Source organism: Triticum dicoccoides, chromosome 1A (assembly GCF_002162155.2).
Source record: "Triticum dicoccoides isolate Atlit2015 ecotype Zavitan chromosome 1A, WEW_v2.0, whole genome shotgun sequence".
In the NCBI taxonomy this organism is placed as follows: Eukaryota; Viridiplantae; Streptophyta; class Magnoliopsida; order Poales; family Poaceae; genus Triticum; species Triticum dicoccoides.
Window position 1 is genome coordinate 46860199 of NC_041380.1, and position 12552 is coordinate 46872750.

General features: G+C 43.0%; 1 pseudogene; it reads left to right on the forward strand.

Moving 5' to 3' along the window:
- Window positions 1–5038: 5038 nt before the first annotated feature.
- Window positions 5039–11116, forward strand: LOC119350941 (annotated as a pseudogene).
- Window positions 11117–12552: the final 1436 nt, after the last annotated feature.

A 12552-nucleotide genomic window follows, 5' to 3' on the forward strand; every position in this document is an offset into this window, starting at 1 on the left:
GCTACACGATGTGCATGTGCTAAGCATTCCACATAAACGGAAAAATGACATGGCAAAGCAATTAAGGAGGAGAGAAAGCACTTCGGTGACACAGGAAGAAACAGTGCCAAGAACATGAAGCTAGGCTAAACATTTAAATGAAGGAATCTCGTCGATTCACGGAAGGGTTCAGTTGCTAAATAATTAAACGAAGAAGCTTAGCTACAAAAACTTAAGCACTTATGCCTTAAGAACTTTAGTTGCTGAACTTTTTAACGTGCGTAGCACCTCATCTATGCACATGCACATTAGGAGAGGCCTAAGTTTTCTAAACATGCAACCATGCCACACCAATACCTATGCATGTCAATCATAAATCACAAGTTATTTTTTTTCATGCTGCCCACTATCTAACTTCTCTAAGTGTGCAACCATGACACATCGACACCTATGCTTATCAATCATAAGTTGTGCTTTTTATGCATTAATTTAGCCATGCAGACATACTACATTAGCAAGCCATGCATGCCACTCATAAGTTATATTGTTTGAATAAATTTTTGTACTTCTATATATGGTATATGTATCAGATACTTAGAGCACTCGTTCATAGGGAGTATGTTTTCTAAGCATGCAACCATGCCACATCAGCGCATTTGCATGTCAATCAAAAACCACAAGTTACATTTTTTTTCGCAACCACTATCTAACTTTTCTAAGCATGCAACCATGACACATAAACACCTATGCATGTCAATCATAGGTTGTCATTTTTTTGCATTAATATTACTCCCTCTGTTCACTTTTATAAGACCTTGAAGACATTTCAGACAATGTGCAAAACAGCCTATTTTGAGTTGTCTGAAACGACTTACAAAAGTGAACGGAGGGAGTAATATAATTATTTTAATAGGATTCTCGCAGCAAAGCGTGTGCATCATCTAGTTTTTACATGTGACCATTTGTCTAATGTAACATACATCTTATTAATGGTGTGAACTTTTTTAATTACATGAACATTTTTCTACAATGTATATTTTTTTTCAAAAACGTGTCACACATTTATTGAAACGTGTGAACATTTTTTAAATATTACATACATTTTTTGAATGATACAAACATTTTATGAAATTTGACGAATATCTTTTTACGCTGCATGAACAGTTTAACAAAATTGTTCTTTCATAATATATTTATTTAGTATTCTCTAAAACACAAAAAATGGAAGTCTCAAGAAGCCACCACATCAACCTTATACGTGGCCAGGGGAGCAACAAAGAAGGCATCGAAGAAATTAGAATCGGCTGATGCTATTCCCCCTCCATGTTTCTCTCTGCTCCCAATCTCCTCGTGTTCTTCTCCTCTAGCTCATATCTCTTTCTGAAACCTTATATCTTGTATCAAGTAGCTATCAATCTATGATATATTTATCCTGGGTCATTACACTGCCTGGTATAAAGCGAGACATATCCGCTCCCCTAATGGTCATGTGGTTTGTACGAATTCATCATCCGACATGATACCACATATGCTTGAACCTACTGAAATATTAGGATTATTAAAAAAAAAGCTTCGAACAAGGTACTATAAATGAGGTTCTTATTAAGCAATTGCAAAGCCCAACCTACTGTGGTAAAGACTATTCCCTAAAAAAATGTAAAGACTAAAAAACCTAAACGTGCTTCTTTGGAAAAAGAATAGAGATATCTTTCCCTCTTTCCCTATCTCTCCCTAATAATAAAGCACGGATTGGGTCTCCGGGTTCACCGTCGCGGCGTTTTTACACAAAGGTCTCCGTGCTTTATAGAAATTAACACGCAGTCCTATTAATCTGCTACGCTAAGAAAAAAGCCCGTACGCATCTGCCTCCTCTCCTCAACCCGCTCGCCGCCGCCACACCTCAACCCGCTCGCCGCCGCGGCTGCACCTCAGCTCGCTCGTCACCCAAGCCGCCGCGGCCGCACCTTCCCCAGCCCGCTAGCCGCCCACATCGGCGCGGCCGCTCGCCGCCCCGGCCGCAACCCAACCACCTCCGGCTCCCATCGACGCCTGGATCGACATCTCCTCCAATGGATGCCGCCCCAACCACCTCAGCCAACAAGACGCCGGCCCAACCAACCTCAACAAGCCGTTTCTTGCCCCCGCCCGCCTCTACCTCCTCGACGCAGGACGACTCTGACCGCATCTGCCTCCCGTTCGAGGACGGCGTTGGAGGACAGCGTTTCCATAGCTCGAGCGCGGCATGGAGCAGCTGCCTCCTCTCCCGTGACGAGAAAGCCCATAGCCCCCTCAATTAGCATGGTATAATCTCTTCTTATTATTCACCCTGAATCTGTCGTACACATACAGTACATGCTTATGTATTGTCTTAATGATTATCTTATTTTTTTTAGGATTGAACTTGCGTTTTGTGCAATGTCAGCAGTTCATGAGGTACAATACAATATGAGTATATTTTGGAATTGATTTAGAGGCATGTTAATTTCGGAGTAGAGTATATCTTGGAATTGATTCAGAGGCATGTTAATTTTGGAGTAGCTTGCATTTTATTCCACAGGGATAAAATTGATATACTCAATTAACAAATTCTTTTTTGATATGTTTGTAATTAGTCAATCATTTAGATAGAATGAGTCTGGACCTCGTGGACAAAAAAGAATCGCCAGTGACCTTGAAAGTTTATGTTCGAGGAAGAGGTTGGTTAATTTCTTTGAGATGGAGTGGTACAAATGGTTCTACCTTTTTTTTTTGCATACTGGATTTGTTCCCCTATGGCTGGCCGCATCATCCTTTCATCCGTGCATGTGCCTGGAGGAGATCCAGGAATGTCTGGCATGAGAAAGTTCAAAGCCGAGTCCTCCATCCAGGCCCTCCTTTGCAAGGCCGGCGGGGACACTGCTCCATATATGTGCTCCTCTCCCACCCCTCCACTGATTTAATGTGAAATCTAATTGGGAGGTATTGATAAGCACCAATGTATCCTTGGTTTAATTAGTAACCATGTCTTGAGTTACTTTGATCTTCTTGGTAAGATCAAACCGATGAATACCTTTCAGGTCTATCTAATACGAAGTAAGCGATACAAATGCAAGGATTGCACATAAGTAATTGGATTTGACCCCAGTTAATTTATTGCCTGTTTAACAACGCAGAAAGAAGAGTTGCTACACCGGAACCTAGGCCATGCAGTGATTCATATTTTGGTTGCGCGGCTGTTTCTATGTTGTTCATATGAGGTAAATTTTAAAACGATGCATTGCTTCACCCTGCTATATCCCGATGCTCTCATAGTTTAATCTATCCGGCGTATACACATCTTTCTTGGTGATTGTATTTTTCATGTTGTCTGTCGATGCATATCGCAACCTAACACACAGAACTAGAAAAATTGTAGTTATTGTTGTATAACGTTGGTTTTGGTAAAAGTTCATGCGTTATATGTTTATGTGGGTTTTGATAAAATCACTTCTGATCTTCAGAGATATATGTTTGGTACTTGCTCTACACATATATGCCTGGCGCTCCAGCTCATGCATTCGTTCGATCTGACATTGGAGGTGGTACTAATTTCAAACCCCTGTTAGTACAGTTTGTGCCTCGCTAGGGCCTTTCCCATGCTTGCTGGGCCTTTATGCTCAGTGGGCTTCCATGATCCGCTTAATAAAAATATAAAAAGGTGAAAAGAAGGTGCTCAGTGGGCTTCCATGGTCCTTAACTCATGTAGGATTCGAAGACAGGACCTCCTGTTCCATCAAGAAGAACGCAACCAACTGAACTCCATTACGCTTGTGTTGAAAACCAATGTTCCTTCTCAAATAATTAGTCCCACCTCACTTCTTTGCACTAATTCTCACCAATTTAAATACGTGGGAGTTAAACAAGTCAACAAGCAGCCTGACTTGATACAGAAAGATAACGTGAGAAGAGAACTTGGAAGGGCCCTGTGGAGGGAGAGAGAAGAAAAAGCATGTATCAGACCTGGACAAGGAGGGCTGGGTGGAAACACGAGGGAACAAGGACACGGCTGGTAACCATATCACCCTGCTAGCAGCAGCAGACGGCGATGAGGACGCAAGGACATGGCCGGAGGCCATGTCAGGGAGATGCCGATGAGGACGCAAGGACATGGCTGGAGACCATGTCAGGGAGATGCCGATGAGGATGCAAGGACATGGTTGGCGACCATGAGACGGTGACGAAGACGCTGAATATCATGGACCCAACTTCCATGAAGGGCAGAGCAATGAAACGGTCACCTTGCTCAATGGTGATGCAAGAATATGCTTACGTGATTTCCAGGAATAGCATCATTTCCTCAGAGATATCTTAAAGCTTTGAATAAATAAATAAAATTGTGTTACCCTAAGAAAGGGGATGGTGCCTTTGCATGGTGTGTACAAGCGTGTTAACTCTTACACCTTTTTGGGTTATTATTCTGTAATTGTTTGACTTAATTTTTTAATTTATCAACAAATTGTTCTTCACATTAGGTTATCATTTGGTTTCAGAACACACCCAAGAACAACGCACCCATAAATACCTCATATATTTCTTAGAAAGACATAATTTTGTAATCTTTTTCTATAAGATATTTTTTTAATTTCATCATGAAAAAAGCAACAACGGCAACATAAAGTTGGTGCGACATATATGTGGAACAATCACATTGTGAAAAAAGCAACAACAACAAAAAAAACTATCACATAATGATACTATGATGTGATTTTGGTGCACAATTTTTTCATAAAAAAATCCTATGAATTTCAAAAAAAAGAATGTTTACTACTTAAATCCTAGCCTATACAGGTGCACAGGTTGAGTTTTTAACGTTCCCTTGCGCTGGCATGGTACAATGTGACGTGCGGTGGCTGAGTTCGTCACATTGAGAATTTTGTTTTGCGGGGACATCGCATTGGGATTGACCATGCTCGGGCCCATTGTGATTTGGTGAACACCGCCGATAAAAAAATAGATTAGGTGAACACCGGGGTCATCCTTTGCGAAGGCGGAAGGACGACAAGTGATGACATGGGTGAGATGTCATGTTAAAATAGAGAACATGGACAGGAGGGGGGTACTTGAGCAATGCTTATATGGTTATTATAGGCCCGCGTGAAGTTCTTTCCTTTCGTTGCAACGCACAGACCTTTTTACTAGTATCATAATTAAGCACGAAGCAGAAGTTGAGCATGAAAACTCTGTGATAGGGAGATGGGACCCATGCCAATCGACCGAAATTAGCGAACGCTCGTCTCAGTTGTGTGACTACACTATAGGTGGCCAAACGGGCCAGGATAGCTGGGCCGGCCCGGTAGCACGGCCGGCATGGCACGGGCCTGGCACGGCACGTCACATGCTAAACGGGCCAGGCCCGGCATGCGGCACGCTAGGGGCCGTGCCTGGGCCTGAAGGCCGAGCACGCGGACCGGCACGGCACGACCCGATTATCTTTTTTTTTAATTTTTTGTGTATCCTGATGTGACCCAACAGGTAAAAATAGGCTAAAAAATGCCCAGTGCGCAAAATAGGAGGCATATTAGCGGGCCTAGCGTGCTGGTGGGCCGGCCTGATTAGCATATGGGCCGTTCCTGGGCTGCAGGCTGCAGCACGCGGGCCGGCACGGCACGGCCCGTATAATAATCGTGCTTTGGCGGGCCGGGCCGTGCCAGGCACGATTAGGATGGACCGTGCAGGGCCGGGCCGGGCCGGCCCGTTTGGCCAGTTATAGACTGCACGACTATCTCCACTCCTGCCATCGAATCGAAGGAAAAAAGGCTGTCTCCACTCCGTACGAACTCCAGTCGACGGCCATTCCCGACGCCGATGCGCCGCCGCATCCGCACCCGCCTCCGTAGCCGCCCCTCCCCCTCCTGCACCTAGCCGGAGTCCGGCCTCCGCCTCCCTCTCCGCCACTCCTCCAGCTTTATCTCTGCGGCTCCCCTCCTCCGCCTCCACCGGTACCGCACCACCACCACGCCGATGTCCCGCATCCACCTCCACCGTCGCCTCTTCTCCTCCACCACGCGGCCCTTGCGTTCCTGGTCTCCCCGCGCCGCCTTTGCCGCGGTAACAGAGCGCGTCCGCGCTGGGGCGCTCAGCCAAGACGATGCACACCACCTGTTCGACGAATTGCTGCGGCAGGCCACCCCGGTCCCCGGGCGCTCCCTCGACGGCTTCCTTGCCGCCCTCGTCCGTGCGCCCGCCTCCGGAGCCTGCAGAGATGGGCCCGCCCTCGCCCTCGCTCTCTTCAACCGCGTCTGCCGGGATGAATCCGGCGCGCGGGTGGCACCGCCCACAATCTTCACCTACGGCATCCTCATGAACTGCTGCTGCCGCGCGCATCGCCCGGACCTAGGGCTCGCCTTCTTCGCTCGCCTCCTCACGACGGGCCTGAAGGCTGACCAGATCGCCGCCAACACCTTCCTTAAGTGCCTCTGTTACGCAAAACGGACGGATGAAGCTGTGAACGTGCTGCTTCATAGGATGTCCGAGCTCGGCTGTGTGCCTAATGCCTTCTCATACTCCATTGTTCTGAAGAGCTTATGCGACAATAGCATGAGTCAGCGGGCGCTCGACCTGCTCCAGATGATGACCAGATGGAGAAATGACAAGTCAGGGTCTTATACCAGATAACTTTACTTGCAGCTCGTTAATGACTTCCCTTTGCAAGCATGGAAGAAGCAAAGAAGCTAGACAAATATTTGATTCCATGACTGCCAAAGGCCACAGAGCTAATGTCGTCTCATACTCTATTTTGCTTCATGGGTATGCCAATGAAGGATGCTTTGCTGATATGATTGACCTCTTTAATTCAATGGAAAGGAATGGCATTGCAGCCGACTGCCGTGTTTTCAACATATTAATCGATGCGTATGCTAAACATGGAATGACGGATGAAGCTATGCTCATATTTACGGAAATGCGGGAAAAAGGAGTAGGTCCTGATGCGTTCACCTATTCCACTGTAATAGCCGCACTTTCCAGAATGGGTAGGTTGACCGATGCTATGGGCAAGTTCAGTCAGATGATTGCCATGGGAGTTTAACCGGACACAACTGTTTATCACTCCCTGATTCAGGGTTGTTGTATACATGGTGATTTGGTTAAAGCCAAGGAGCTGGTTTGTGAAATGATGAACAAAGGTATTCCTCGTCCTAGCATTGTGTTCTTCAATTCAGTAATAAACAGTCTGTGCAAAGAAGGAAGGATTATGGATGCACACGATATCTTTGACTTGGTTATAGACATAGGTGAGAGGCCTGATGCCATTACATTCAGTTCACTGATTGACGGATATTGCTTAGTCGGCAATATGGATAAAGCATTAAAAGTACTTGATGTCATGGAATCAGTTGGTGTTGAGCCTAATGTTATTACATACAATACACTTGTTAATGGCTATTGTAGAAATGGAAGGATCGATGATAGTTTGACTCTGTTCAGAGAGATGCCGCGTAAGAGAATTAAACCTGACACTGTTTCATATTGCATAATAATGAATGGGTTGTTTCGTGCTGGGAGAACTGTTGCCGCAAGAAAAATGTTCCATGAGATGACGGAAAATGGAATAACAGTGAGTATTTCTACATACAGTATAATACTTAGAGGTCTTTGTAGAAATAATTGTGCAGACGAAGCTATCACCCTGTTCCAGAAATTAGGAACAATGAATGTAAAGTTTGATATTGCAATACTCAATACCATGATTAATGCAATGTACAAGGTTGGGAGAAGAGAAGAAGCTAAGGATTTGTTTGCTGCAATATCACACAGTGGCTTGGTGCCCAATGAATCTACTTATAAGGTAATGATAAAAAATCTTCTAAAAGACGGAGCAGTGGAAGATGCTGACAATATGTTTTCATCAATGGACAACAGTGGTATCGTTCCCAGTTCCCTTCTTATAAATGATATCATCAGAATGTTGTTGGAAAAAGGTGAGATAGCCAAGGCTGGAAATTATTTGTCTAAAGTTGATGGGAAGAGTATCTCACTTGAAGCTTCAACTGCCTCATTGATGTTGTCTCTCTTTTCAAGGAAAGGGAAACATCAGGAGGATATTAAGTTGCTCCCTGCAAAGTATCAATTTTTCGATGGGTTTGGTTGACTAGTTGATATGCTGCATATGAGACTAACTCCTCGGAAAGCACAGTTATGTTATTGCTTGCGAAAGCTCTCCTGCCAGAACAACTGTATAAGAAACCAAACTGCCTACTTGTATAGTGAGTTCATTTTGTGGTGTGTGCGGATCACATGAAAGTGACATGTCTATGAATCTTTTAATCTTTGATGGGCGAGGAAAGGTAGACAATTAGTCTAACACGATTGGTTACAATTTTAGGAGTAATTACTTCTGATGGCGATTGGGAAAGGTACACAATCTTTTTCTACTAGCCACCTGTAATTTTAGGGGTAATTACTTCTGATGGCTATTGGGAAAGATACAATTTATTAATTCACATGCTTCGTTTTGGTGGGGGCTTGTAACTTTTTCAGGTGAAAAGAAGCTGAAGAAGAAGAACCATGGCGGCTTGCTATCTCAGTAATGGTATTCCCTGCAAGTAGCTTGTGGTTCTACTGCCTTTCATAATAAGTGTTAGTCTTCTTGCACAACTTACCTCCTTAGATCTAATGCCATATGAAGGTGCGTGTAGTTCTTTTTCCAGAGAATAATATCCGAGGTTACAATATATTCTGCACCCTTGGTTTAGAAATGGGTGGTATACATATATAATCTTCCACAAGAAGCATTAAAAATACAATCTTTTCTAGTATGATTTGTACCAGCCACCTGAGCTTTTATAAACTCTCTAAAGCAGTCACTTTCCTTCATATGAATGCATTTGTTAGCAATGTCATTGTCAGCGATCTGCTATCTCAAGGGTTGTTTTAGTTCTAGTTTGAGAATTTTGTTTATTTTTCGGGGCAAAAAGGTCCTGGACGAACTGATGTTTGAGGTTGCTCATGTTATGTCCAATTAGCGGATAAATATACAAGCTCATGCTGGACTCTCCTACACTCTATGCTGCTGTCAGTTGCACTGGTGGGAGCTCGTCACATACAGGTGAGAAAATTATTTCCAGTGTGATTTCTTTCTGCTTTACTTCATCGAAGATTCAACTATGTTTCCTCATGATGTACATAAAGGTATGGCCAAGAATTCCCCGGTGTGAGCTTTCGCTTCAGTGTGGAGGACACTAACACTACCTCACGTGACAGAAGGAATCAGAGCAATTGCTTGATGAAAACTTCTTGCTCTCTTACACTGTGGTGTGCATTCCTCTCCAGTTCTGGTGCCGTCTGTTCTCCGTACTGCCCCGCAACAATAAAGTTTCCAAGAATCCATGCTGCAACCTTTACCTTCTCTGTTCATTTCTTGGTCCTCAACTGCATCAATGCGCCACACTTACTTCTCTGCTTCAGGTACTCCCCTGGATGCACACATCTACACGGCGAGGGCAACTTTGAGTTCCTCCACCATACACATCCTACTTGCTCGACTTCCTCTTGTTCAGATCTCAGCTTCTTTCTACCTAGCGTTGTTCGAAAATAGTTGAAGGAGAACCATTCTTGCTCATTCCTGGTTCTTGGTTCTTGGTTGAATAGCATCACTTGGATGTCAACTTAGTTTGCAAGGAATTGGGTGGATTAAAAGGCTCTGAAACAAGCTTCATTCTTGTATGTTACTGAAACTTTGGCTACATAGAAACCTGGGTTCAGTTGCATACCTAGCTTAGCATTCACCCAAATTCATGTTGTATGCAACAAGTGCAAGTTTGGATTTAACGATTTGGTAGCAGAAGTCCATGTCTACTCGAAGGCATCATTCATTTATCATTTAGTTCCGCCCATGGTTATGAAAGAAACATTTCTATGCTGTTGTCACCGATATGTTCAGTGATGCCTATTGCACTAAGCAGCTAAAGAAGAACTTCAAGCGTCATCAGCGAATGCATGAAGGTTCATTTTTCACTCAGGTTCCTGTGGAGTGCATGCCTTTTCACCTTTGCAGGTGAGTCCTGGGTCTGCTGCTCCCATAGCAGTCACGGCGTCTTCTATCCGGTGAGGGTAGATAGGCTGGTGTGTTGGCTGAGCGGGGCCTCCTGTTGGTGTGTGTTTGCCTGTTTGGCACCTGTTGTTACGCTCGGCATGTCATTGGCGAGAGTGGGCTTGGTGCTGTGAGTATCGATGTTTGGAAGTGGGCTTAGCCCTTGTTGTGTCCGTTTTTGCCCAATTTTCCGTAATTAACTGAGCATCAATCTTCTTCTTAATTAATGGAACGGGCAAAGCTTTTGCCCACATTTCAAAAAATATATATTTGTCACTGAGAATTAAATGCCACATTGAGGACTGCAAGTGCTCATTTTCAAAGGTGTGATTTGCAATCTCACATGTCTGACTCTTTTTCATGGATTTGTTGCTGTCTGCAATAAATCGCAAAACTGCTCTGTTTTTCATGCTCCACATTTTGAATTTCAGGAATCCAATTTGGACAAGCACATTAAGGCAGTTCATGAGCGGAGTAGCCCCTTCACATGTGCATTCTCTGTTTCCATACAAAGCATAGCATGCAAGTGACAATGATGGGAAATGAACCTAGTGCTCACGTGCATGTTGAGGTAATCACAAAAGAACCACTCCCAGATGACCATGTCACATAGTTTACCTCTGTAGCTATGCCTTCGCTATAAGGAACATCTATTTTCACTTAGGATAGTCACAGCTTTCCAACAAACCTTTGCAGGTCAATTTCGCGGATGCTGATGAGCAACCACGGCCTCGTCCAGGCAGGCACACGAGGATGCCCATTTCCGTCGAGACTTTGATGCGAAAGAGGGTATCCTGTCAGGAACCGAGTATCTGAGACGGCTTCTGTCAGGTTGATTCTGGAAGGAATTGGAACGATGCTACATTTTTTGGGTGATCAAACAGGCTTCTGTACTTTGAGATATCCTCAATCTTATTATGCATGTATGTACATTTCAAGGAAATAGATAGGCAAGAGCAGTATGTAACCGTGTCATAGTATAAGATAGCAATTGTCTAGATAATATGAGATGTGGATGAGTGAAGATGCTATTTCTGCTCAAGTAACGAGGAACCCCAATCCGTAGCTCTATTTTTTTTTCTTTTAGAGATAATGGTTGTATCTTGAAATCTTTGATTTAAATGATTTGCATACAATTATTTCCACTTGGATTGTTGGATTTGTTGGATTATCTCTTGCGGATTTTTGCACTATACATTTTCAAAAAAATTGTCTATGGATGATTTACTTTTCTGTATTGTGCAATCAAGCAAATTTTTACACAAATTAATTATCTATGATTTCTATGGACATGGCAATACAATCATATACCCTTTATGTTTTGATGTTTGATTCTGCAAATTAAAGAGACCCTTTAGAGCAACTGTAGCACGTCTCTAAGTCTCAAAAAAGAAAAAGAAAACTATAGCATATCTCTAAACATGCCCCCAAATGCTTTTTAGGGTTCAGAAGAAAAAAAATCCAACAGGATCCCCTACTACAACCCTAAAATATGGAGGTCCATAAAAAAACAACAGCCCATAGCATAGTCCCTCCATTCACCTCTAGCATCCCGCCGCCTTTCGCGCCTCCCTGCGTACCTTCATGGCGGCATTCACGTCCGGCCTCCCGACCCTAGCTTCCTGACATGAAGCTTTGCTCCACCCGCCTTGTCCTGAAGTTTGCGCGACCTGCGTCGTATCTCAGTGTCAACCGGCCTTCCGGCGTAACTCTATGATGTTTCATGTTCGACAACAATCTAGGGATTGCACAATAGGTGAGCAACAGTGCAACGGATTGACGATGTGCTCAAGGAATAGAAGGGAAAGAAAAAACTGGAAAAAAACAATAAGCTAGTGACTTATGGGTATCGTATGTGGACGCAAAGGCGAAGAGAAATATGGCTATAAATATGGCCCATTGCTACAGTCGGAAACACCGTTTTACGCTAAAAAATAGAGCGCCCCTATGTCTCGTTTATAGTCTTTTTTTTTTGAGGGAAATGTCTCGTTTATAGTCAGACCTACGAACCCCTGATGTGAAGGGGAGCCCTAGATGGGCCGGCCCAGGCGCACCAAGGCCAAAAACTCGTTTTTTTTCATGTTTTTTGTTTTCGTTTTTTTCTTTAGTTTCTTTTACTTTTTATACTTTAAAATATTATATATATATATATATATATTACAAAAAATGTTAAGTGTGTACAGAAAATATATATATTACAAAAAACACTCTACATAATGAAGATGTTTTACAAGCATTTGAAAAATGTTAAGTGTGTACAGAGAAAATGTTTGTCATGTATACACAAAATGTACAGAAAAAATACAAGGCATATGAAAAAAATAGGTAATTTATTTTAAAATGTAATCAAGCATTTGAAAAAATGTTGAACAAGTATTTAAAAAATATTAATCAAACATTTGAAAAAGTTAAATGTGTATAGAAAAAATGTTGACCATGTATGAACAAAATGTGTATATAAAAATGTTAATCAAGCATTTCAATAATAAGTATTTGAAAAAGTTTAATCAAGAATTTGAAAAATG